This window comes from Heptranchias perlo, unplaced genomic scaffold (genome assembly GCF_035084215.1).
Source record: "Heptranchias perlo isolate sHepPer1 unplaced genomic scaffold, sHepPer1.hap1 HAP1_SCAFFOLD_263, whole genome shotgun sequence".
NCBI lineage: Eukaryota > Metazoa > Chordata > Chondrichthyes > Hexanchiformes > Hexanchidae > Heptranchias > Heptranchias perlo.
In genome coordinates this window covers 97633-124257 of record NW_027139275.1, presented here as the reverse complement: position 1 = coordinate 124257, position 26625 = coordinate 97633, and the positions used below count along the sequence as shown (strand labels likewise).

Genomic DNA, 26625 nt, shown 5'->3' with positions numbered 1-26625 from the left:
GTCTATCTTAATCTAATTATTTTCTCCAATACCATTATTTTACTTACACCGAATCCCCTTGATTTATTTTCAGTTTTCCTCGTGCCTCTGGTACATTATCCTCATGATTTTCTGTGAGTATTTAGCAAGTCTGCCATTTCCTGAATTTCAATTACAATATCACCCCTATCCATCTTTAAGGGCCCACATTACTCTTCGTCACCCTTCTTTCTCTTAATATACGTGTAAAAACCTTGAAAGTTGTCCTTAATTTCACTCACAAGTTTTTCTCGTTTTCCCTCTTTGCACCTTTTACGATTTTTTTTTCGTTTCAGCACCACAATAAACAACTCTTCACTGTGAAATTTGCTCAATTAGTTCTTCAGTGTCAGAGCGAGAATTGTCCATCCCTAATTTATTTAAAGTAACAAACACAAGCACAAATATTCATTCGTGTATCAAAGCACTGATGGACACAGAAAGATAAACACAGCTTGAAACGCAGTCAGTATCGGGATTCACAGGGAAACGGGCAAGTGAAATAGACAAAGATCAAACAGTCTGAGCCCCCAACAGAATGTGACGTGTAGCTGATAGATATTAATGAGAGGAGGTGGGAAATGATCCCATGACTTGGCTCTGTGGCTCAGTTGGTTAAAGCACTTGTCCAGTAAACAAGAGATCCTGGGTTCAACTCCCAGCGGTGCCTTTGTTCAATTCATGGTGTTCAGTGAATTTTGGAAGGAAAAACGCACAGTGTGGTGTTTGTGTTTTGTGCAGGAGCCAACACGGAACTGATCAGGAAGTCTCTTCAAAAATGCCTTTTCATTATACAGACAGCCCTCTCATAGAATGTGTCCGTAACACGTTCTTGTTTCTGGGCTCGTTGAGTTCGGGGTATAATTCTCAATTCGAGGTTCATACCCTGGAGAATCCCTAATTTAACCCTAGACTTTTGATCTTGAGCTGCGGTTCAAACTTTGCAAAGAGAAAAATAAATCCCCAAATCACTCCCTGAATCTCAAGCACTTTCGGAAGAAGTTCAGTTCAAAGAATCAGGAATTTAAAGGCACCTCAATGACCTGCACTTTCATTGCATTCGACCTTGAAACCGCTCTGGGCTTTCATCTCACTGAAGCAGAGTGTGGCGGCTCTGTATCTGTGAGCATGTCGGTGACGAGGTTCGCTCTGATATTGGTCGCTTTCAATTTTTAAGATCTCGCCAAGCTCAGGGAAAAGAAACCGAGAATCGAATTTTCCCTGTAAGTGATGAATTGAAGGGATTGGTGCTCCAAGCAGATCTGGAAAATTCACAGTGCGGTCGCTCAGGAATTCCAAATCCACCCTCTGGCCACTCGGCGATCATATTAACTGAGCTTTACTCTGGCCCAGTGTCACCGCGCTGAAATCGAGTATTTCTCCGGCACGTTTCTCTTAACTTCACAGTTGCTGCTTTAAGAGTGAAGACCGGCTTTTGGATTTTCACTCCTGCAAGCTCCAACTCTTGATTTTGTAAAAGTAAACTGACAGTAGACAGCTGTTATATTGGTCACTGCAGCCTCAAGGTTTAGCTCAGTGAATTACTGATTTAGCGGATGATTTTTCCACCTGACTCGGTGGCGCAATCGGTTGGCGCAAAAGTTTGATGATTCGAGTCCTTATTTTATTTTTCCTCAGGATTCATCGTATCAAAATTCCAGGGTTTCAATGTGTGTTTTGTCTGCAAGAAAATGTACCGTGATCATTGCCGGCTGAGCAGGGCTGATATTCCACCATTTACCCTCCAGTCGGAAATCAGGCACATGAATCATATAAAGGAATGGAACATTGGCTTCACGGAAATCACAATTCATCTTGAGACAAGCCCCCGAAAGGCCCGAAGGGAGGTCACACTCGCAGTAGGAGAGCTGGTTCACTGTGACAGAGAGATTACTGTAGTGAGTGAGACCAGACTGTTTCTATTTTCAGAGAATAAATGTCACACCCTTTATTTTGGAAAAGCAAAACGGTGGGGATTTTTGTCATAGCCCGATGCCTTTCGTGTCGTATCAGATGTTCCTCGTTGCGTTACTTTCATCTTCATCGGAGAACCGGTTCGGGCGTTCCTGTGATAAACGGCGACAATTGCCTGTTAATGTTAAATTTAACAACGGCTGCACTGAGCTTTTAATCGCACTCTTAAGATCCAGTCTGTAAAATGATGAAATTTCATCACATGCAAAGCACAAAAATCTTATTAAAGTTTTGTCTGTCTGTCTCTCGGTAACCATGTCGGCATCTCCTTCAGTCTGAAACAGAACGTTATTGGTTGATTAATGGTGATCAAAACAGTCATTCAACTACGAACAGGGTTTAATTAGCTTCATGTAATTATTTATTAAGTTCATAACTCTTGTTAAATTTAATTCTCTGACTGGGAATGGAACCACGCGGTGATGGGAGCACTGAATTTTAACCACCAGTCCATCGGGGAGCTCCCAGGATTGAGCACCAGACACTATGGAACTGATGACATTTATTTTTCTTTCACTCTTCCGTGATTCATTCAGCTCTGTGTTTATTCTCAGGCCTCTTATCTCTCCCTTCTTTTCAGCTTCTGACTGCGGATATTCCTCTGGTCAAATATGAATAATATAGAATATCTCACAGCCCCGCTATATTTGCTCCTTCTCTGTACAGTTCTGTACAAAATCAAACTGTAGGCAGATACCGACAGTGTCGCTCCCTCACTCCCCACAGGAGCAGCAGGAGATGACACTTTAAACTGCCAGTTGCTTCAAACGATGCCCGATAGACCTGTGTTGCCTTGGAGTTTTCCCAGGAGCTGCATTGATTCGGTGTGTGAATTTTGGAAATGGAAACATGTCCATCAGCAGCTTGTGGGAGTATTTTCCCTCACTTTCCATTCCATGTCCATGCCTGCTTGCACTTGGTGCTGTCATTGCCTGAACATCACCTTCTGTCCCGATAGTCGTTCGAACAGAAAATGCCATTTTGTGCGAGCAGCTTGTCTGACACAAAAATGACCTGAATTACAAAGGGGCAAGTGGGAAAGGCCGCGTTGGTCTGCTTGTTCACAGCAAAGAATTTTCAGCGTTTCCTTGTGGTTCAGTGTTTAGGATTTGGAGCTTTCATCACCACGGCAACGGTTCGATTGGTGTCTGTCTCAACATCCGCATATTATCCACTCTACCATAAGTGGACTGGACTCAAATTGCTGATTTTTCACTGTGAGGGTGAAGAGACATAAATGTGTGGACATTAGTTACGAATTCATCAGCTGGGTTGCACCTTTGCTTCTCCCCCCGTCTCAGTCTTTCCATCTTTACCCTTCACTGCCGGTGTTCCAGGTTCGATCATCCGTGGCCGTTCAACGAAGCCTGAGAAGTCCATGAGGGAAAAACACAGAGAGTCAAGAGACAGAGACAAGGTGGGATCAAAGTATAGGAAGAAATAGGATCAATGTCAAGTTCTGCGAACGGGCAGAATTTAAGATGGAGCTTGGGAGAGATTCCTTCACGTGTCTCGCAATTTTGCAAGAGACCATTGGGCTCCGAATTAAAAGCATGAGCCGCGCTGGAGAGTCTCTCTGAGAGAGGGAATGCGGTTCGTCAACTCCAGTTCACATTTATTTGAGCAGTGAACATAACTTTTAGCAATAGTGCTGTCAGCAGGATTCGAACCTATGCAGGAAAATCCCATTCGAATTTTAAGTCCAACGCCTTCACCACTCGGCCATCGCAGCCACAGTTATTTATGCTGCACGGCTGTAAATCACAATGCGTAGGTTTATCACAAGCGATCTGTGATATAATGTTCTCTCCGACAGGTTTCCAACTCGACACTTGGAGCTTGATAACGTGCGGGCATTGCTGTTTCAGTGAGTGAATCCTCGTCTGCAACGTGGTGAGGTCGGGCTTCGATTCCCGCTCAATTCAGGATTATTATCATTCTCCATTCATAAGATCGCGTGAATTGGGATCTATTTGCACTCAGCTTCAATCTGCTCACCGTTCTGAAATATTTTCCTTTCTCCACATGTGTTGCGTCGAGGCTGGGTGGGAAAATCACTTTGCGAGTCCAACGCCTTAATCATTGGGTCATCGCAGCTGCAAACGATAAATCAGAATGCGGAAGGTTATCACAGGAGATCTATGAGACTGTATGTTCTTGCAGACGGGTTTCCAGCTGGACTCATGCAGCCAACACCTGTGCGGGCATTGCTGTTTCTGGGGTAAAATTCTCGCCTGCCAAGCGGGATGTTCGCGTTCCTTTACCGCCCAATGGAGCAGCATTTTCATTCTCCATTCATGAGGTCACGTGAATTGGGATACATTTACATTCAGCTTCAATCTGAACACCATCGTGAGACATTTTCCTTTCTCCATGTGTGTTGTGGTCAGAACCTCTGCATTCTGTCCTCCTTGCACTGAGATTAAGTCAATCCTGCCGACGACACCGCTGACAAGACGTGAGAAGCCAATTAGTGATTTTACACTAAAAATGGTAACACCGCAGGGCTCGTTCGCGTTCTCTCACATGTCAATCAGCAAATACCCAAGTCGAGAATCATACCCCAAGATCAACAAGCCACTAATAATAAAGGGGTGCCACCCACAGCCGATCGGCCATCATTCTGTCCATCCAATCACGTTTTCTATTCCGATGTAGAGGAATGTCCAGTTCTATTCTAAATATTTCATATCAACAATATTAGCCTCTCTTTACCACATTCGTTTATTTACGTGCGACTTGTATTATCAAGTGAGACTTTGCAGAATTAATTGCTCTAAAGCTACATTGTTGTCTGTCTCGTCATCCGCAGATTATCCGCTCTCCCACAAGTATAACAGTGACTACACTTCAGACGTCTTGTGGTCGTGAAAAGCGCTTTATAAATTCAAGACTTTCTTATACTGGGATAAAATTACTGATGTTTTCACTGTGAGGACGAAGAGTCATGAATGTGTAGACATTAGTTACGAATTCATCTTCTGGATTGGTCCTTTACTTTTCCTACCGTCTCAGTCTTTCTATCTTTACCCTTCTCTGCTGCTGTCGCTGGTTCGATCAGCCTGAGCCGTTCAAGGAAGCCGGAGGAGTCCATCAGGGGAAAACACAGAGAGAGACAGAGACATGGAGATAAAAGTATAGAAAAAATAACCTAAATATCAAGTGAGCAGAATTTATGATGGAGCTTGGGAGAGATAAAATCATAGAATCGTTTTCGCACAGAAGGAGGCCATTTGGCCCATCGAGCCTGTGCCATCTCTTTGTAAGGACAATCCAGTTCGTCCCATTCCCCCGTTCTTTCCCCGCAGACCCGCAAATATTTTCCCTTCAAATATTTTTGAAAGCCACGATGGAATCTGCTTCCATCCCCCTTTCTGGAAGCGCATTCCAGATTATAACTACTCGCTAAGTAACAATCGTTTTCCTCATATCGCCTTTGGTTCTTTTGTCAACCACCGTAAATCTGTGTCCTCTGATTCTCGACTCTTCCGCCAATCGGAACAGTTTCTCTTTATTTACTTTATCTAAACATGTCATGATTTTGAAAACTTCTATCAAATCTCCACTCAACCTTCTCTGCTCTAAGGAGAACAACCCCAGCTTCTCCAGTCTATCCGTACCCAAATTGTGGAATATTGTGACGTTTCCGTCACGCATCTTGAAATTTTGCAAGAGACCATTGGGCTCCCAATTAAAAGGCTCTGCCGCGGTGGAGAATCTCTCTGAGGGAAGGAAAGGCGGCCCGTTATCTCCAGTTCATATTTATTTGAGCATTGAACAAAACTTTAAACAATAGCGCCGTGAACTTTCACCGGAACACCCCGTTGGGTTTTATATCTAACGCCTGAACCGCTCGGACACGGCAGCTGCGAGCGCCTCTAATGCACGGCTGTAAATCAGAATGCGCAGGGTATTCAGAGGAGATTTGTGAGACTTTATGTTCTTTCCGACAGGTTTCCAAGTGGACACATGCAGCCGCTACCGTGCGGACGTTCCTGTCTCACTGGTAGAATTCCCCAGGTACAGCTCACACACAGGATCAGGAATCCCACTCCTGACAGATTCACTTCTTGAAACCTTGTTTGGATTCAGTGAATTAGGATTTAATTTAATCCTCATCTGCCCGCCGCTCTGTTTTACAGGGCGCCGGATGATGATGAATCTCATCCCCACTGCTCCCATTAATAATACCTTTTGCTGCTAAATTCTGCTTAATACAAATTGTCCAGGAATTATAGAATTTCTCCTGGGGACTGGGGAACTGACTTGGGTTTGGCTCAACCCTCAAATCCACAAATTTATATCACTGCTACTGCACAGGATTAAAGGAAAGGACCGATCCAGAGATAATCAATAAAGATCAGTAATAGACACCGTCGTTGCGCATGTGATCTCAATCCTCATATTCGAATGACGCACCCATGTGCACTTTAACCTTTTTGTGTTAGGTGTTGAAATGGTGAGATGAAACGGAACGGGCAGATAGGCTGCTGGACGGGAGATACAGTTCAAAATACAGCAATGTAAACGGGAGGAGAGCAGTGAAAGGAAGTACAGACTGAATGAGAGTGGAGGTTTGGAAGGGCGCAGATACTCGCATCTTTAAAATTCATCCTATTACAGTGTGAGAGCTGTTAGTAATTGGGGGCCAACAAAAAATAATCGACAAGATCACTCCCCGTGAATCTCAATCAGTGCCGTTCGCGGTATTGATGAGGACGGGGCAGGTTATATGAGGTCAGTTATCTGCATTATTGGCGCCACAACCACGGTGCAAATCCGGGTCACGGTACCGCTTGGTTCACTCTCCGCGACACAGGCTAATAGAACGCTGCAAGAAATCAATATTTACCACATGAAAGAAAGATGTTTTGAGGATGGTGAAAGCCCGCTTACTCTTTCACATCCGAGCACTCTCATGTGTCTCTGGATGATCCAAAATTCAGACCCGCCGCTTCTTCCCGCTTTTTCTTCCTTCCACAATCATGATCCATTTCACTGAGACTTTACTGCGGCCTTACCTACTCTAACATTCACTCTCACATTCTTACGCCTTTAAGTTTGCTGTACATCGACCGCTGTTCCTCAGGGGCACATGTCCCGTTCGCACCAATGTTCATTTGTGCCTTAAAACCAATCGATACATTTCAATCTGCGAGACTGTTCCAGAAACAAGCACTGAGAAAGCAGGACTGGCATTCGGAAGGACAGCGGTAGACTTTACCGTGAAATTTCTATGGGGTATCTTGTGACACGGGGGATGTTAACTGAAGAACTGGGTTTTGTTTCCATGGTCGTTGGCGCTTTTCCCCGAGTAGTTGATGTGCGGGAGAGACGGGCGGCGCGACATAGCTGCGAATGACGGCTGAAAGGTGCACTTTTAGCAATCTGGGCGGTGCAGTCAGGTCGGAAATATTCCGCTTGATCTTAATAGGTCTGTGGAAATGTCCGATTGAAAAGGAATGAGGAGAAATGAAAAGAGCGGCAATGGTGAAAAGCTGTCGATTACAGGAGGTTGGCCGTGAGCGAAAGGCCCTTTGAAAGCCCGGCGCGGAGGGGATTTTGTTTGGAAACGGCAAACTTTAAAGCGCGTGGGGAAAGTGAAGTGTGAGCTTTGTCCTTGGGTCAAATTGGGAGTTTTCAGGAAAACAGCCATTGTGAAATCACAAAAATAAAAACAGAAAATGCTGAAAACACTCAGCAGGTCAGGCAGCTCCTGTGGAGAAAGAACCAGAGGGAATGTTTCAGCTCTCTGACCGTTTTCATCATAATTGAATAAGTTGCCGAATGGGAGCTGAGACGCCGAAAGGGCTGGTTTTATGCTATGTGTTTTACAGGTATGTTGGTTCGAATCCCACCGTCGCCAGAATTTGTAGCGTTGTTCATTTTGGCCTCTTCACGAAAAATCCTTCTTTCCTAATAAGTACTTTTTCGCATTGCTGACTTACACCTATTTGATCAAATCAACAAAGTCTTGATTGCCACCCAAACTGTTTCTTGCACGGAGGTGTTGGGAGTGTAAGGTGTGATCTCGGTGAAGTTTCAACCAAAGTGCACAATGGCGCCCTGGTAAACCGAATATCTCTTATGGCCAGCAGAAGATAAAAGATATGTACCATAATTATGAATTTCTTCCTTGCATCACACTAGGATTTATTATCAGGGACTGTACATCAGCAGGCCGATTTACGTCACGCTCCGGTTATCCACATCTCCTCCTGCACCTTTTGGATCGGTTCACTAATTGGGAATCGGATTTAACTGCTGTGGTTCGGCACACGGTCCCACACTGCTGAACTCCCAGCCCCTTCCATCAACACTCGCTTTCTTTCACACACCGACTGGATTTCAACATGTTGCTGTTCCACCTGAAATTCATCAACGAACTCTCCGCCAAAATATCGAGTGAATCGTTCTGCTTGGTATCCTGGCAATTCCCCACACTCGCCATTACAGACTTTGGTTCTTCGAACATCGCTGCATCCAATGGCAAAATCGGTTCTTCCACCGAAGTTGAGTTACAGCAGCTGACTGGACATTTTCAACATTCTCGATTTGGGTACATGGGAAGGTCATATTGTCCGGTCAGACTTCCTTCTCCTCAGAGTCCAGGGCTTTACATTGAGAAAGAAGAAAATAAAAGCTCTGACCCAGCTCTGACCAAAGGTCATCGACCTGAAACGTTAACTCTGTTTCTCTTACCACGTATTCTGCCTGATCTTCTGAGGATTTCCAGCATTTTCTGTTTTTTTTTCCGATTTCCAAAATCGGCAGTATTTTCAATTTGAATTAAAGGACATTCGCCATTTTGGAGATGTGACGAGGTGGCCGAGAGGTAAAGGCGATGGATTACTAATCCATTGTGCTCTGCAAGCTTGGGTTCGAAACCCATGCTTGTTGTTACTGCTTTGAAATCTGGTTTCTTTCGCTCAGTTTTTCCAGAAGTTCTGCTTTTAAGTCCCATCCTTCTCGTTGCGGCAGAGGGAGGTTTTTGCATTGTTTGTTGAAATCAGCAACAGTTCCTTCCACGAGGTGTTGGGATTGTGAGGCCGCGAAGTATCAAAGTCTGCAGTGGTGTCCTGGGAAAAACAGAATATCTTATAGTCAACGTAAGAGGAACTTGTGTACCATAATTATGATTGATGTCCCGGGTCATTCCGTGCCTGTGTCTGTTTAAAAGGGATGTGCTGTAAGTCCCGGATCATTCCGTATCTGTGTCGGTTTAACAGGGATGTCCTGTAAGTCCCGGATCATTCCGTGTCTGTGTCTGTTTAAAAGGGATGTGCTGTAAGTCCCGGATCATTCCGTATCTGTGTCGGTTTAACAGGGATGTGCTGTCAGTCCCGGATCATTCCGTGCCTGTGTCACCCGATTTTCTCGATATCTTTTCCTTCTGAACTGAAATGACGATCCTCTCTCTAGAAGAAGGTTCACCGCCTGCTTCGGGCATGGTCGGAAAAATAACAAAAACTGATGAGACCAAGTTCATTCTGCTGGGCTTCCATTCCAATCTCCGCACTCTATCCCCCATTCAGTCCCACCCCCGCCTGGACATTATAATCTGCGATATTCATAAGGGAATGGAGAAGCCGAATATCACGGTTATAATTTTCTTGGTTCCTCATCACTGAATAGCATCAATTGCAATGATTCAGAAGGTAATCATAGAATCAGAGAATCTAACAGCACAGAAGGAGGCCATTCGGCCGTGGTACCTGTGCCGGCTCTTTCAAAGACCTGTCCAATTAGACCCACACCCTTATTTTTCCCTGCAAATTAGTCCTCTTCAAGTACATGTCCAATTGCCTTTTGAATGATCCAATGGAATCTGCATCCAACCACCTTTCAGGAAGTGCGTTCCAGATCTTAACAAACCCTCTGTGTGAAATAAATTCTCCTCAATTCCCCTCGAGTACTTTTGCAAATATTTTAAATCTATGACCTCTGGTTACCGACCCACTTGCCAGAGGAAACAGTTTCTCCCTATTTGTACTTTCAAACCCCGCATTATTTTGAATACCTCTATGAGGTCTCCCCTTAACCTTCTCTGCTGTAAAGAGAATAATCCCAGCTTCACCAATCTTTCGACATAACTGAATTCCCTCATCCATGGAATCATCCAGGTCAACCTGCTCTGAATCCTCTTCAATGACTTTTCATCCTTCCTAACGTGTGGTGCCCAGAACTGTACAATATACTCCAGCTGAGGCTTAACCACTCCATGTCAGTATAATGATCTATGTACATGGATCCCGAAGTCCCTTTGGAACTCCACAGTTTCGAGCTTTTCACCATTTAGAAAGTATTCTGATCTACACTTTTTAGGTCCAAAGTGGATGACCTCACGCTTGCCTAAATTGAAATCCATTTGCCAGTTTTTCCCATTCATTTATTATATTAATATCTATCTGTAATGTTATGCTTCCATCGACACTGCTCACAATGCTGCCCATCATGGTGCCATCAGCAAACTTGGATATGTGGTTCTCTATCCCGTCATCTGATATCAATGAGACCGTCTGAACTGGGGTAAATTCACATTCAGCTTCAATCTCCACGTCATCTTGAGACATTTTATTTACTTCCCGTGTGTTGCGCTTTGGAAGATTCAGCACTCAGTCCTTTGGAGCTGAAACGTGCTCTGGATATAATTCATTTCGACCAACACCAACACCAAAAATACGTCGAAGCCAATAAAAGCAAAGCTACGCCCCCCAGGGCTCGTCCGGGAGTTGAACCCGGGACCTCTCGCATATTATTCAATGAAATCCCCTAAGCGAGAATCATACCCCTAGACCAACGAGCCGCTGCGATTTAACTTCGGCAGCCAGTGTGAAAGTTCGCTACCTCCCACTGCCGATCGGCCATCCTTTCAGACCTCTTCTGTCCATTCAATCTCGTTTTCTATTCCGGTGAACAGCAATATCAAATTGCACACTGACTATTTCCAATCAGCAATATTAATCTCCCTTTACCAAATTGGTTTCGACTCTACGACTTGAATTATCAAGTAAGACGTTTCAGAATTAGTGGCTCTGAAACTACATTGCTTGGGAGGATACTGGGAGGAGTTGATCAACAGAGGGACCTTTGGATTTCATGTCCACAGATCCCTGAAAATAGCAGGACAGGTAGATAAGGTGGTTAAGAAGTCATACAGGAACCTGTACTTTGTTAGCCGCGGCATAGAATGTAAAAGCAGGGAGGGTATGCTAGAACTGTATAAAACTCTAGTTAGGCGTACAGTTCTGGTCACCGCATTACAGGAAGGATGTGATTGCACTGGAGAGAGTACAGAGGAGATTTACGACGATGTTGCCAGTACTGGGGAATTTTAGTTATGAGAATAGACTGGATAGGCTGGAGTTGTTTTCTTTGGAACCGAGGAGGCTGAGGGGAGATTTAATTGAGGTGTATAAAATTATGACGGGCCCAGATAGAGTGGATCGGAAGGACCAATTTCGGTTAGCAGATAGATCAATAATCAGGGGGTATAGATTTAAGGCAATTGGTAGAAGGATTAGAGAGGAGCGGAGGAGAATTTTTTTTCACTCAGAGGGTGGTGGGGGTCTGGAACTCTCTGCCTGAAAGGATGGGAGAGGCAGAAACCCTCATCGCATTTAAAAAGCACTTGAATATGCAATTGAAGAGCCGTAACCTCCAAGAGCCCGGCCCAAAAGCGAGAAAGTGGGAAGAGGCGAGATGTCTGTTGCAGGTTAGATCAGGCTTCGCTGTTCAAGGAAGCCTGAAACGTCCATGAGGGAAAACACGGAGAGGCAAGAGACAGAGACAGGGAGAGATAGAGAGATGAATGCAAAGAAAATAAAGATTATAAATGTCAGGTTTTGCAAAAGAGCAGAAATTAAGTTACGGATTGGGAGAGATTCCTTCTTGGGTCTTCAAATCCAGCATGGGAAGATTGGACTCCCAATTAAAAGCAGCTGCCACGGTGAAGTATCTCTCATTCTGGGAGAGAGGGAAATGCTGTCAATTAACTCCAATTAATCGATTTGATCATTGAAGAGACCTTTAAACAGTAGCTCTGCGAGCAGACTTCAAACCGACGTTGAAAACCGATTGGAATTTTGAGACCAACGGTTTAACCACTCAGCCATCGCAGCTGTAAACGGCATGTTCGTTCAGACTGGTTTCCAAATGGACACATGCTGCTACTCCCCATCCGAGCATTGGTTGTTCAGGGGTGGAGTTCTCACCTGCCACGCGGGAGACCTGGGTTGAATTCCCGGCCAATACATGGTCATTTTGCATTCTGCACCAATGAGAAACTTAGGAACAGGAGTGGGCCATTTAGCCCTTCGAGCCTGTTCCGCAATTCAATGAGATCACGGCTGATCTGTGACCTAACTCCATTTACCCGCCTTAAGCTGATATCCCTTAATAACTTTGGTTAATAAAAATCTATAAATCACGGGTTTGAAATTAACAACTGAGCTCGCAACAACTGTCGTTTGTGGAAGAGAGTTCCAAACTTCAACAATCCTTTGCTTGTAGAAGTGTTTCCTAACTTTGCTCCTGAAAGTCCTGAATCTGATGTTTAGTCTATTTCCCGGAGTCCGAGACACCCCAACGAACGGAAATAGTTTCTCTCTATCTACCCTATCAGTTCCCATTAATATCTTGAACATTTCGATCAAATCAGCTCTTAATCCACTACATTCCAGGGAATACAACCCTAATTTGTGTAATCTCTCCTCGTAATTTAGCGGTTAGCGTCAAGGTATCATTCCAGTAAATCTACAGTGCACTCCTTCCACGGCCAATATATTCTTTCTAAGGTGCGGTGCCCAGAACTGAACACAGTACTCCAGCGCTGGTCTAATCAGAGCCTTGTGTAGTGATAGCATAATGTCCATCCACTTGTATTCTAGTCCTCCAGATATAAAGACCAGCGTTCCATTAGCCTCTTTGATTATTTTCTGTACCTGTCCATGACATTTTAATGATCTATGTACATGGATCCCTAAGTCCATTTGGAGCTCCACAGGGTTTTCGAACTTTTCACCATTTAGATCGTATTCGGATCTCTCCTTTTTAGGTCCAAAGTGGATGACCTCACACTTGCCTAAATTGAAATCCAATTACCACAGTTTTGCCCATTCATTTATTATATTAATGTCTCTCTGTAATTTTATGCTTCCATCTGCACTGCTTACAATGCTGCCCATCTTGGTGTCATCGCCAAACTTCGTTAAATCGCTCTCTATCCCGTCATTTAATATCAATGAGACCGCCTGAACGTGGGGAAATTCACATTCAGCATCAATCTCCTCATCATCTTGAGACATTTTATTTCCTTCACGTGTGTTGCACCTTGGAAACTTCCGCACTCTGTCCTCTGGAGCATCAAACATACTCTCGATATAATTCAATTCTACCAACAGCGACATGGAAAAGCTGTCATAAACCAATTGATGACTTTTCACTAAATATGGGGAGACAGCAGGGCTCGTCCGCGATTGGAGCCCAAGACCTTTTGACAATTCATCAATGCTATCAACTAAGCAAGAGTCAGACCCCGAGACCAACAAGCCGCTGTTGATCGAATCGTGCAGCCAGTGTAATGGTTCACTCCTTCCCAGAGCCGATCGGCCATCCTTTCAGTCCTCTTCTGTCCAGCCAATCTCTTTTTCTATTCCGGTGTACAGCAATTTCATGTTGTACACTAACTATTTCCAATCACCAATATTAGTTTCCCTTTACCAAATTTGTTTCGAGTGTACGACTTGAATTATCAAGTAAGACGTTTCAGAATTAATTGCTCTGAAACTACATTACTTGGGAGGATAGTGAGAGATGTGGATGAACAGAGGGACCTTGGAGTGCATGTCCATAGATCCCTGAAGATAAGAGGAAAAGTAGGTCAGGTGGTTGAGAAGTCACACAAGATACATTCCTTAATTAGGCGAGGCATAGAATATGAGAGCAGGGAGGTTATGCTAGACCTGTATAAAACACTAGTTAGGTCACAGCTAGAGTACTGAGTACACTTCTGGTCACCAAACTACAGGAAAAATGTGATTGCACTGGAGAAGGTACAGAGGAGATTCACGACGATGTTTCCAGGACTGGAGAATTTTAGTTATGAGGATAGATTGGATAGGCTGGGGTTGTTTTCTTTGGAACCGAGCAGGCTGAGGAGTGATTTAATTGAGGCATATAAAATAATGACCGGCCTAGATAGATTGGATAGGACGGACCTACTTCCCTTAGCAGAGAGCTCAATAATCAGGGGGCATAGGTTTAATTTAATTGGTAGAAGGATTGGAGGGGAGCGCAGGAGAATTTGTTTCACCCAGAGGGAGGTGGGGGTCTGGAATTTCACTGCCTGAGAGGGTGGTAGAGGCAGAAACCCTCATCGCATTTAAAAAGAACTTGAATATGCATTTGAAGAGCCAGAACCGAAAAGACGACGGAGGAAACGCTGGAATATGGGATGAGGCGAGATGCCTGTTTTTTTCGGACGGCACAGACATGATGGGCAGAACGGCCTCCTTCTGTGGCGTAAATTTCAATGATTGTATGATTCTATGATTTGATTGCCGTCTGTCTCGGCATGGTGTTAATATACACTCTACCATAAGGATACTTTAATCAAATTGGTGCTTTGTTTCACTGTGAGAGCGAAGAGACATTAATGTGTAGACATTGGCTGCAGCAGCTCGGTTGCCCCTTTACTTTTCCTACCGTCTCAATCTTTCTTTAACCTTCTCTGCTGGTGTTGCAGGTTCGATCAGGCATTGCCGTTCAAGGAAACCTGAGAAGTCCATCAGGGGACAACACAAGAGACCGAGACAGGGAGAGATAGAGAAATGCATGCAAAGAATTTATAGAATATAAATCATATAATGACAACAGCACAGAAGGAGGCTATTCGGCCCATCCTGCCCGTGCCGGTTCATTGTAAGAGCAATCCAATTAGTCCCATTCTCCCGCTCCTTCTCCGTAGCCCTGCAATTTTTCCCTTCAACTATTTATCAAATTCCTTTTTGAAAGCCACGATTGAATCTGCTTCCACCACCCTTTTAGGCAGCGCATTGCGGGTTATAAATACTCGCCGCGTAAAAAAAAGCATTTCCTCACGTCGCCTTTGGTTCTTTTACCGATCACCTTAAATCTGTGTCCTCTGGTTCTCGACCCTTCCGCCAATGGGAACAGCTTCTCTTTATTAACTTTATCTCAACCCTTCATGACTTTGAACACTTCTATCAAATCTCCTCTGAACCTTCTCTGCTCTAAGGAGAACAACCCCAGCACGGGGTAAATGCGGTCAATTAGCTTCAGTTCATTTATTTGAGCATTGAACAGCTCTTTGAACGTTACTCTGACATTATGATAGCGCGGCCTCGCGGTCTAAGGTGTTCCATCAAATTTCTATGGAGGCGTGGGTTTGAATCCCACTGCTGTTAGAATTTCTGGCAATGTTCATTTTGACCTGTTCACAGAAAACCCGATTGTAGTGCGATGGAGCAGAGGATGTGAAAGAAGATGAAAGTGAAAGTGCAGATATTATTTTCATCACAGGGACTGGACACGTTTCCACAGGTTCGGGCCTCTCACCTTAAGATTCTTTCCAGCAGAGCGGGACAGGTGATCAGAGTGACCGGGCTCCAGCGGCGCAATCGGTCAGTGCGCGGTCCTTATCTGACAGGACAGGGTCGGGAAATACCGAGGTTTTTAGTCGAGTCTCACTTTGATCAACCAATCTTTTGCCTTGTGAACATTTTGACCGCAGTTGAAGGTACAATTGGTTTGTTCCAAAATGCATCTACTTATTTGTATTGCCATGTGGTTCCTCCGGACTCCGCTTTTGCAATAGCAGATGAGATGTTTTGTGTTATTATTTTACAGGAGGTAGACTGCGGAATTGGAGCCACAAACTATGATTTTGATCCATCTGCAAATTATGGGATTTAGCATGAGCTTTAAACTAGCGCGTTAGAACGCTCAGCCACGATACTTTCCATCTTGCGATCTTCTGGCGCTACTATTACAGCAATAGAATTACTGCAAGCAAGAATTCTACCCTCAAGCACCAATGCTCGCACGGCAGCCGGATGCTTGTGTCCAGTTGGAAACCTGTCTGAGGGAACATGCAGTCTGACAGAGCTAGAAGTCCAGGAGATTGACTTTTGTGTTGAGCAGATGATGAGCCTCCTTCTTGAGAGTGTTTCACCAATCCAGCTCAGAGTGGATTAAGCATTATAAATTCGGGGGGAGTGGAGCCACTTGTGTAAGATGAAGTGTGGGGGATTATTTCCCTTCCTTGACGAACATTATTGATCTTGTTGCGGTTTTGCTACAAAATTTTACTTTCGAGCACCGAAATCGCTAGTTTTAACAGCAGGTCAACATCAAAATGCGTGGGGAAAATGAGGGCTCGTCCGGGATCTCTCGCATATTTCAATCAGCAAACCCGAAGCGAGAATCAGTCCCCGTAGACCAACGAGCCCGCTGAATAAATAGCACCAAGTAGCGACACGCGAGGGAGAGTTTCTGAGCATCAGCGCCCACTTTCCCCAAATCTCCCTTAAAGTACAGTAAATAAAAATGTGTCCGAACATGAGTGAAAAGTTATAAAGGTCATTTCTTCTGTGTTGGGTTTTGTTTAGGGTTCCAGATGCTGTTAAAGGTGATTGGGGACGGTTACTGAATTAACCGGTATAAGGGTGCAGATCCTCCGGTGTAAGGGTGCAGATACTCCGGTATAAGGATGCAGATACTCCTGTATAAGGATGCAGATACTCCGGTGTAAGGGTGCAGATACTCCGGTATAAGGATGCAGATACTCCGGTGTAAGGGTGCAGATACTCCGGTATAAGGATGCAGATACTCCGGTGTAAGGGTGCAGATACTCCGGTATAAGGATGCAGATACTCCGGTGTAAAGGTGCAGATACTCCGGTGTGAAGGTGCAGATACTCCGATGTAAAGGTGCAGATACTCCGCTGTAAGTGTGCAGGTAATCCGGTATAAAGGTGCAGATGCTCCTGTGTAAAGGTGCAGAAACTCCGGTATAAGGATGCAGATGCTCCGGTATATGGATGCAGATACTCCGGTATAAGGGTGCAGATGCTTGGATTTAAGTGTGCAGATAAATGGATGTAATGATTTGTTGCCCCGACTGAAATGCGGCTTAGAACTGTTGTTATTATCCGAGGCAGTGCTGCAGGATCCTTTAATGATCTCTTCCAAAAATAACTGAAACCCTTCGGAATGTGAATACAATTAGCGTTTCCAAAATAAAGGGAGTGACATTCATTATGGAAACAGTCTGGTGTCGCTCACTGCAGAAATATCCATGTCAGAGTGAAGCGGCTCTCCTGCAACCTTCGGACCTTGTCTGTCAAGCAGAATTCTGATTTCCGTGAATCCAATCACAGATTAAATGGTAGAAGATCGGCCGTCCTCAGCTGGCCATCTGAACCGTGCACTTTTTTTTGCAGCCAAAACACACATGAGAAACCAGGACACGCGAGACCATGAATCTTAAAGTAAAACATTTCCCTATCGTCCCTGGGTGGGCTCAAAACCATCAACTTTCCCGTTTTCTAGCCGAACGCGCTAACCGATTGTGCCATAGCTGCATAATTAAGTGACTGATTTAACTAGCTAAAAATGCAGGTTACAGCGACCAAAACAACATCTCTCAACTATCAGTTTGTTTATGGTGAATCTGGGTTATTCCCATTTCAAGGCCAATCTCTCCTCCGTGAGGTGCAGTGCCCAGAGCGGAACAGAGTCCACTAAATGGGTTTTATTCAGAACTCTGTACAGCTACAACATAACTTTCACCCCTTTGTGTTCCATAAACCTTTTCAAGTTTTTTGTACCCGTGAACTAGATTTTCCTGATTTGGGCCCCCAAATATTTCTGCTCATTTACAGTTCCCAGCTTCTCACCATTTATAAAAAAAACTCTGATCGACCTTTCCTCGGTCCAAAGTGGCTGACCTCACACTTTCCCACATTGAATTCCACATGCCACAGTATTGAAAGGTAATGAACTGAAACCCTTCGGAATGTGAATACAATGTTATATTTCCAAAATAAAGGGAGTGACATTCATTGTGGAAACAGTCTGGTGTCACTCACTGCAGAAATGTCCATGTCAGAGTGAAGCGGCTCTCCTGCAACCTTCGGACCTTGTCTGTCAAGAAGGATTCTGATTTCCGTGAATCCAATCACAGATTAAATGGTGGAATATCGGCCGTGCTCAGCTGGCCATATAAACCATGCACTTTCAAAGCAGCCAAAACAAATATTCGAAACCAGAAAAAGCAAGACAATGAATCTTAAGGTAAAAGTTGCCCTAACGTCCCTGGGTGGGCTCGAACCACCAACATTTTGGTTAATAGCTGAACGCGCTAACAAATTACACCACAGAGACACAGGGGGGTGCCTATTGAACCATTATTTCAACCAACTAAAAACTCAGGTTGCAGCGATCAAAATAACATCTCTCCACCATCAGCTTAATTTTCCAAAATAAAGGTGTGAAAATCTGTGCTGTATTATTTCTGAACATTAAACTCACCTTGCCATTAAACACCTGTATGGTGGAAGACTCGGTCCCCTCGTGGTAGAGTCGATTTCAGCGCGGTGATACTGGGAAAGAGTAAAGTTCAGTTAATGCGATTGCCAAGTGGCGAGAGGGTGGATTTGGAACTCCTGTGCGGCTGCACTGCGAGTTGTCCTGATCTACTTGGAGCGATATTCACTCCAATTCATCACTGACAGGGACAGTTTGATTCCACGTTTATTTTCTCTGGTGCTTGGTGAGATTTCAAAAGTTGAAAACGATCCGTGCTGAACCCAATCTCGCCAGTTCCACGCTGACAGACACAAGGCGGTCACACTCTGGTTCATTAAGACGAAAACTGAGAGCGATTTCACCGTCGAATGCAAAGGCGAACAAAACTCATTCAAAGAAAGTGCAGGTCATTGAGGTGCCTTTAAAGTCCTGATTGTTTGCACTGAAATTCTTCCCAAAGCGTTTGAGATTCAGGTGGAGCGATTTGGGGATTCGTATCTCTCTTTGCAAAAGTTTCATCCGCAGTTCAAGATCAAAAGTCGAGGGCAGAATGAGACGCCTTCCTGACATTTGGGAACGAGGGAAGCAGACTTTAGAACAAGGTTCTGTTTATTGTGAAAAAGCAGCTAAAACATTCATTCCGGAACGATCCAGAATCCGATCAGCTCGAAAAGCAACTGTTACCCCGTGATTTGAACACTCAGCCTTCTGGTGGCGGAATAAATAATGGAGATAGAAGCAGGAAGTTGAAAAGTGGGAATTGATAAATTAAGTGAGTGGGTAAAACTGCGGCAAATAGAGTTCAATGTGGGGGAGAGCGAGGTCATCCACTTTAAATCTAAGATCAATCAGTGTATTTTCTAAATGGTGATAAACTAGGAACTGTGGAGGAGCAGAGAGATTTAGGAGTCCATGTACAGAAACCGCTACCAACCAGCGCACAGGAACAAAAATTAATTAAACAGCCGAATGTGCCTTTCGGACCGCCGGTTAGTTCATTTGCATCGAGTTTACCGTAATATCATGATCACAGATTCGATTCTTGTAATTTACTTTATTTATTTCGGGTTTTTGTAACTTTTAAATCCAAGCTTTACAAACAGGTCCACAGACAAATTGACGGGGACAGTTTATTAAATAACATCCATTGTAACTTTACCCCTGGGCCGGAGAAACACGTCTTTCTTTTCATTTGTCTTTTTCCGGTTTGCAGATAAACGTTTAACTCGCGGCCTGTTCCCATTAATGATCATCAGCAGCAACAGACAGACAGAGCGGGCCTGACCGCCCCGAGATGGGGAAAAGGCATCACTTTCGAATAAAGTGCATCAAATCAAATAGTCACCCGGCACCGAGAGAGACAAAACCAAGAGAAAAAGGCAGTAGATAACAGAAAAATAAAAACCAAATACAGACGATATAAATATTTCCCATCCTTGATGTCTCTCGATTCAATCCCCAATCCTTCAGTGGCGGGGATCAAATTTCACTGTAAATAAATGCGAGAATCGAAGCGAGGAAGAAGAAACTAAACAACCAAAAACTGCCGAAACTCGGGATTGAACCAAGGACCTTTAGATCTTCAGGTCTAACGCTCTCCCAACTGAGCTATTTCGGCTCCACATCTAACGCTTACTTTGTGTCATTGTCGTGGAAGAAAATATAACCCCAGGAGAATTGCCCCTCCTGTTCATTCCACAATTCAGATAAAAACATCGCACTCATATATACACACCCACAGTTCATATATAAACATCGCACTCATATATACACACCCACAGTTCATATATAAACATCACACTCATATATACACACCCACAGTTCATATATAAACATCACACTCATATATACACACCCACAGTTCATATAGAAACATCGCACTGATATATACACACCCACAGTTCATATATAAACATCGCACTCATATATACACACCCACAGTTCATATATAAACATCGCACTCATACATAAACTCCCAAAGTTAATAAATCAGCAGCGCACTCACAGATCCACACCCAGTTTATAGGAGGAAGATTGGTACCGACTGCCAATGGAGCTCTCAGAGTGGGAGAGGCGGAAGCAACAGCGACCGAACAAACTCTGGATCTCATCCTTAACACAGACCGGTAGATCCACCTGTGAAGTTACACCGCACTTTGATATCAGGGACGGTAATGGGTTCTGAGAACGCATCAGGGCGTCTAATGGCTTCTTAGTGGCGATGCATTGGGGCAAAGGAATCTCAGAGAGGGGAAGGGGCAGTCAGAGGGCATCAGAGAGTGTAACAGGGCTCAGAGAAAGGAAGGGGCAGTCAGAGGGTATCGGAGAGTATATTGAGGTCTCAGAGAGGGGAAAGGACAGTCAGAGGTTATCAGAGAGTGTAACGGGGCTCAGAGAGGGATAGGGGCAGTCATAGGGTATCAGAAAGTATATTGAGATCTCGCAGAGGGGAAGGACTGCCAGAGGGTATCAGAGAGTGTAAGAGCGCTCAGGGCGTATCAGTGGGTGAGGGGCACTCAGCGGGTATCAGAGGGTGTAAAGGGCGCTGACAAGGTTCAAAGAGGATAATGGACTCTCTGAGGGTATCAGAGAAGATGAGGAGCTCAGGGAGAATCAGAGAGGTTAAAGTGGGCTCAGGAGGTATCAGAGAGGCGAATGGATCCAGAGTTGGCATCTTCTAAATATTACACTTCCTAACCATCAACATTTTTAATAACAGCAAAAATGAATCCTATTGAAACGGTATCTGCCGTGTCCCATGTGGAGGGAATGAGAAGATAGAATCGGGAGGGACTGGATATTTGGCAACGCTCACGGTTTCCTTTCACACAGCTCAGGGTTGTGTCTGTTTATATACCTGGATTTCTTGAACTGGAGATAAGAGGTTGCACTTTGAACCTTTCATCACCCACTGTGAAAAATAGAACACAAAACGCCCAATGTGTGGTTTAAACCCACGCCCCTGAGATTAGGAATTTCGTGCTTTACCGACTGAGCGAGCCGGGCCAGCGGCAGGGCTCCTTCCCATCCGATTATTGCAGAGAGGCGGGTGGTGACGTTGCTGTCGGGGTTTCAGTTTGTCCGACAATCCCAAGGTGGCTGAATCTGAACACCCGCTTTTCATTCTGGAGTCAGTCTGATGCCTCTCACCAGTCGTCCAGCCCCGCGCTGAGCAGGAGAGGAACATCGGGACAGGAGAAGACCATTCAGCCCTTCGAATCTGCTGCCCCATTCAATTAGATCATGAGGTGATCTATAACTCATCTCTGTTTCCCCGCCTTGGACTCATATCCCTTGGTAACCGAACCGGAAAAAGATCTATCAATATCAGATTTGAAAATTTGAATTGAGCCTCAATCCACATCCTTTGGGATGAGAGAGTTCCAGCTTTCGGCCGTATTTTGTTTGCTGAAGTGATTCCTGATTTCTTGCCTGATTGGTCCAGCTCCAATTTCATTTTGGATTCGGCCAACAGAGAGAGAGAGAAAGGCCGCCTTAACCGGAGATTGATCCTTTAATGATCTCTCACAGATCAACTGAAACCAGTCGGAATGTGAATATCATTTCACTTTTCCAAAATAAAGGGAGTGTCATTCATTGTGTAAACAGTCTGGAGTCGCTCACTGCAGAAATATCCATGTCAGAGTGAATGAGCTCGCCTGCAACCGTATCTGTCAAGAAGTATTCCGATTTCTTCAAGCCAATCTCAGTTTGTTTGGATATTTTTCAGACGCCTGCTATCCGACAGCAGATTAAATGGTGGAAAATCAGACGCACTCAGCTGGCAATGTTGACGTTACATTTTGTTGCAGACAAGACCCACATTCGAACCCTGGGAATGCGAGACAATGAAGGTTAAGGTAAAAGGTCCGCTGGCGTCCCCGGGTAAGCTCGAATCATCAACCTTTCAGTTCATAGCCGAACGCGCTAATGAATTGCACGACAGAGATACGATTTTGCTCTTGCTGAAGGACTAATTCACCGAGCTAAAGCTTCAGGTTGCAGCGATCAATATAACATCGCTCTACTATCAGTTTACTTTTCCAAAATAAAGGGTGTGCAGCTTGCACCAGTGAAAATCTGTGCTGTATTATTTCTGAACATGAAGCTCACCTTGCCATTAAACACCTGTATGTTGAAAGACTCGGTTCCCTCGTGGTCGAGAGGATTGATTTTTTGAGCTGTGATTCTCCATTCTATATTCCAGTAATATTCAGGTTTGCTGAAAATGAGATGAGATGAAATGTGCAGGTCCAACGAGCAGGTCTGTGACACTACACGGTGTCTACAAAGTTATCGCCTGCACGTACAGTGAAGCGGACGGCAGTTTTCACTATTAAACCAGTAACTATGATGTTAAAAAAATTGTGGCCGAGAAATACTCGATTTCAGCGCGGTGACACTGGGTCAGAGTAAAGTTCAGTTAATGCGATTGCCGAGTGGGGAGAGGGTGGATTTGGAACTCCTGTGCGGCTGCGCTGCGCATTGTCCAGATCTGCTTGGAGCGATATTCACTTCAATTCATCACTGACAGGGACAGTTTGATTCTAAGTTTCTTTTCTCTGGTGCTTGGTGAGATTTCAAAAATAAAGGCGACCCGTGCTCACCCCAAACTCGTCACTTACACGCTGACAGATACAAGGCAGTCACACTCTTCACCAGTGAGATGAAAGCGGAGAGCGATTTCACGGTCGAATACAATGGCGAACAAAACTCATTCAATGAAAGTGCAGGTCATTGAGGTGCCTTTAAAGTCCTGATTATTTGAACTGAACTTCTTCCCAAAGCGTTTCAGATTCAGGTGGAGCGATTTGGGGACATCTTTTCCCTCTTTGCAAAAGTTCCAACCGCAGTTCAAGATCAAAAGTCGAGGGCAGAATGAGGCGCCTTCGTGAAATTTGAGAACTCGGGAATCAGACTTTAGAGCAAGGTTCTGTTTATTGAGAAAAAGCAGATAAAACATTCATTCCGGAACGATCCAGAATCCGATCAGCTCGAAAAGCAACTGTTACCCCGTGATTTGAACACTCAGCCTTCTGTGGCGCAAAAATTAATGTAGATAGAAGCAGGAAGTTGAAAAGTGGGAATTGATCGATTCAGTGAGTGGGTAAAACTGCGGCAAATAGAGTTCAATGTGGGGGAGAGCGAGGTCATCCACATTGAAATCTAAGATCAATCAGTGTATTTTCTAAATGGTGAGAAGCTCGGAACTGTGGAGGAGCAGAGAGATTTAGGGGTCCATGTACAGAAACCGCTACCAACCAGCGTACAGGTACAAAAAATAAGTGAACAGCCGAATGTGCGGTTCGTACGGCCGGTTAGCTTATTTGCACAGAGTGTATCGTAATGCCATGATCACGGATTCGATTCTTGTAATTTACTTTATTTATTTCGGGTTTTTGTAACTTTTAAAATCGAAGCTTTACAGAAAAAAACCACAGACAAATTCACGGGGACAGTTTATTGAATAACATCCATTGTAACTTTGCCCCTGGGCCGGAGAAACACGTCTTTCTTTTTATTTGTCTTTCTCCGGATTGCAGATAAACGTTTAACTCGCGGCCTGTTCCCATTAATGATCAGCAGCAGCAACAGACAGACAGAGCGGGTCTGACCGCCCCGAGATGGGGAAAAGGCATCACTTTCGAATAAAATGCATCAAATCAAATAGTCACCCGGCACCGAGAGAGACAAAACCAAGAGAAAAAGGCAGAAGGTAACAGAGAAATAAAAGCCAAATACAGACGATAGAAATATTTCCCATCCTTGATGTCGCTCAATTCAATCCCCAATCCTTCAGTGGCGGGGATCAAATTTCACTGTCAATAAATGCGGGAATCGAAGCGAAGAAGAAGAAACTAAACAACCAAAAACTGCCGAAACTCGGGATTGAACCAAGGACCTTTAGATCTTCAGTCTAACGCTCTCCCAACTGAGCTATTTCAGCCCCACGTCAATGTTGCCCTTTATGTCATTGTCTTCAAAAAAATATAACCCCAGGAGGCATTGCCTCTCCTGTTCATTCCGCAATTCAAATAAAAACATCACACTCATGTATACACACCGACAGTTCAAATATAAACATCACACTCATATATACACACCCACAGTTCATATGTGAACATCACACTCATATATACACACCCACAGTTCATATATAAACATCGCACTCATATATACACTCCCACACTTTATAAAACAACAGCGCACTCCTACAGCACACCCACTTGATATCGACCCAAAGTCCTGTTTATTGTTCTCACCAAAGTCTGAACACTGAAAGTTTAACTGTTTTCCAGATACTTTCCGCCCTGCTTTGTATCTTCAAAGTTCAATTTGCTGAAGTCCGGCAAAGGGGGCGCGATATCGGTCCTGCCGGTGAATGCTGCTTCAACGGAAGTCTCGGTGTCCAGGAGCTGGCGGGGATTGGAAAGCTCTTGTGTCACACGAAGTGTCTGAAAGGCCCGGATACACATGAAGGTTATCAGTGCGGTGCCCACACCTCGTGCTGTAATGTTAGCGAGCCGGACATCAACTTAAAAGGAGGCTTGTTGTAAACACGTTGTGCTCACAGTTTCTTTTTGGACATAACAGAACCTAAAACATTCAAAATGCAATGTTTTCTTTGCTGCTTCACAATAAACAATATCTTATTATAAAGTTTCGCTCATTGGTTCCTAAGTGTCAGAGGGAGAATTGTCTAAAACTCCTCATTTATTTCATTGTTCATTCAGAATCAGACCACGGATTGACACAGACATAAACACAGCGGGAGATAGAGAGTATCGGTAAACACAGCGAGAGATACAGAGTATCGGTAAACACAGCGAGAGATACAGAGTATCGGTAAACACAGCGAGAGATACAGAGTATCGGTAAACACAGGGAGAGATACAGAGTATCGGTAAACACAGGGAGAGATACAGAGTATCGGAAAACACAGCGGGAGATACAGAGTATCGGTAAATACAGCGGGAGATACAGAGTATCGGAAAACACACAGAGAGAGACAGAGTATCGGTAAACACAGCGAGAGATACAGAGTATCGGTAAACACAGCGAGAGATACAGAGTATCGGTAAACACAGGGAGAGATACAGAGTATCGGTAAACACAGCGGGAGATCCAGAGTATCGGTAAACACAGCGAGAGAGACAGAGTATCAGTAAACACAGCGGGAGATACAGAGTATCGGTAAACACAGCGAGAGATACAGAGTATCGGAAAACACACAGAGAGATACAGAGTATCGGTAAACACAGCGAGAGATACAGAGTATCGGTAAACACAGCGAGAGAGACAGAGTATCGGTAAACACAGCGGGAGATACAGAGTATCGGTAAACACAGCGAGAGATACAGAGTATCGGTAAACACAGCGAGAGAGACAGAGTATCGGTAAACACAGCGGGAGATACAGAGTATCGGTAAACACAGCGAGAGATACAGAGTATCGGTAAACACAGCGAGACATACAGAGTATCGGAAAACACACAGAGAGATACAGAGTATCGGTAAACACAGCGAGAGAGACAGAGTATCGGTAAACACAGCGAGAGATACAGAGTATCGGTAAACACAGCGAGAGATACAGAGTATCGGCAAACACAGCGGGAGATACAGAGTATCGGTAAACACAACGAGAGATACAGAGTATCAATAAACACAGTGAGAGATACAGAGTATCGGTAAACACACAGAGAGATACAGAGTATCGGTAAACACAGCGGGAGATACAGAGTATCGGTAAACACATCGAGAGATACAGAGTATCGGTAAACACAGCGAGAGATACAGAGTATCGGAAAACACAGCGGGAGATACAGAGTATCGGTAAATACAGCGGGAGATACAGAGTATCAGAAAACACACAGAGAGATACAGAGTATCGGTAAACACAGCGAGAGATACAGAGTGTCGGAAAACACACAGAGAGATACAGAGTATCGGTAAACACAGCGAGAGATACAGAGTATCGGTAAACACAGCGAGAGAGACAGAGTATCGGTAAACACAGCGAGAGATACAGAGTATCGGTAAACACAGCGAGAGATACAGAGTATAGGTAAACACAGCGAGAGATA

The 26625-nt window shown here is 44.4% G+C and overlaps 1 protein-coding gene and 5 non-coding genes across 6 annotated transcripts in view; 1 reads left to right on the top strand and 5 right to left on the bottom strand.

Moving 5' to 3' along the window:
• LOC137310548 (zinc finger protein 271-like) overlaps positions 1–26625 on the bottom strand; it is a 342914-nt gene that overhangs the window by 220757 nt on the left and 95532 nt on the right. The gene's annotated exons all lie outside the window — the stretch shown is intronic.
• trnat-agu (transfer RNA threonine (anticodon AGU)) lies at positions 615–688 on the top strand. The gene has a single exon. It is a non-coding gene; the product is annotated as a tRNA-Thr (tRNA).
• Positions 3642–3724, bottom strand: trnal-uaa (transfer RNA leucine (anticodon UAA)). The gene has a single exon. It is a non-coding gene; the product is annotated as a tRNA-Leu (tRNA).
• On the bottom strand, positions 10710–10798 carry trnap-agg (transfer RNA proline (anticodon AGG)). The gene is given in 2 exon segments: positions 10710–10745; positions 10763–10798. It is a non-coding gene; the product is annotated as a tRNA-Pro (tRNA).
• trnas-uga (transfer RNA serine (anticodon UGA)) lies at positions 20087–20160 on the bottom strand. The gene has a single exon. It is a non-coding gene; the product is annotated as a tRNA-Ser (tRNA).
• On the bottom strand, positions 24417–24489 carry trnaf-gaa (transfer RNA phenylalanine (anticodon GAA)). Its single transcript has one exon. It is a non-coding gene; the product is annotated as a tRNA-Phe (tRNA).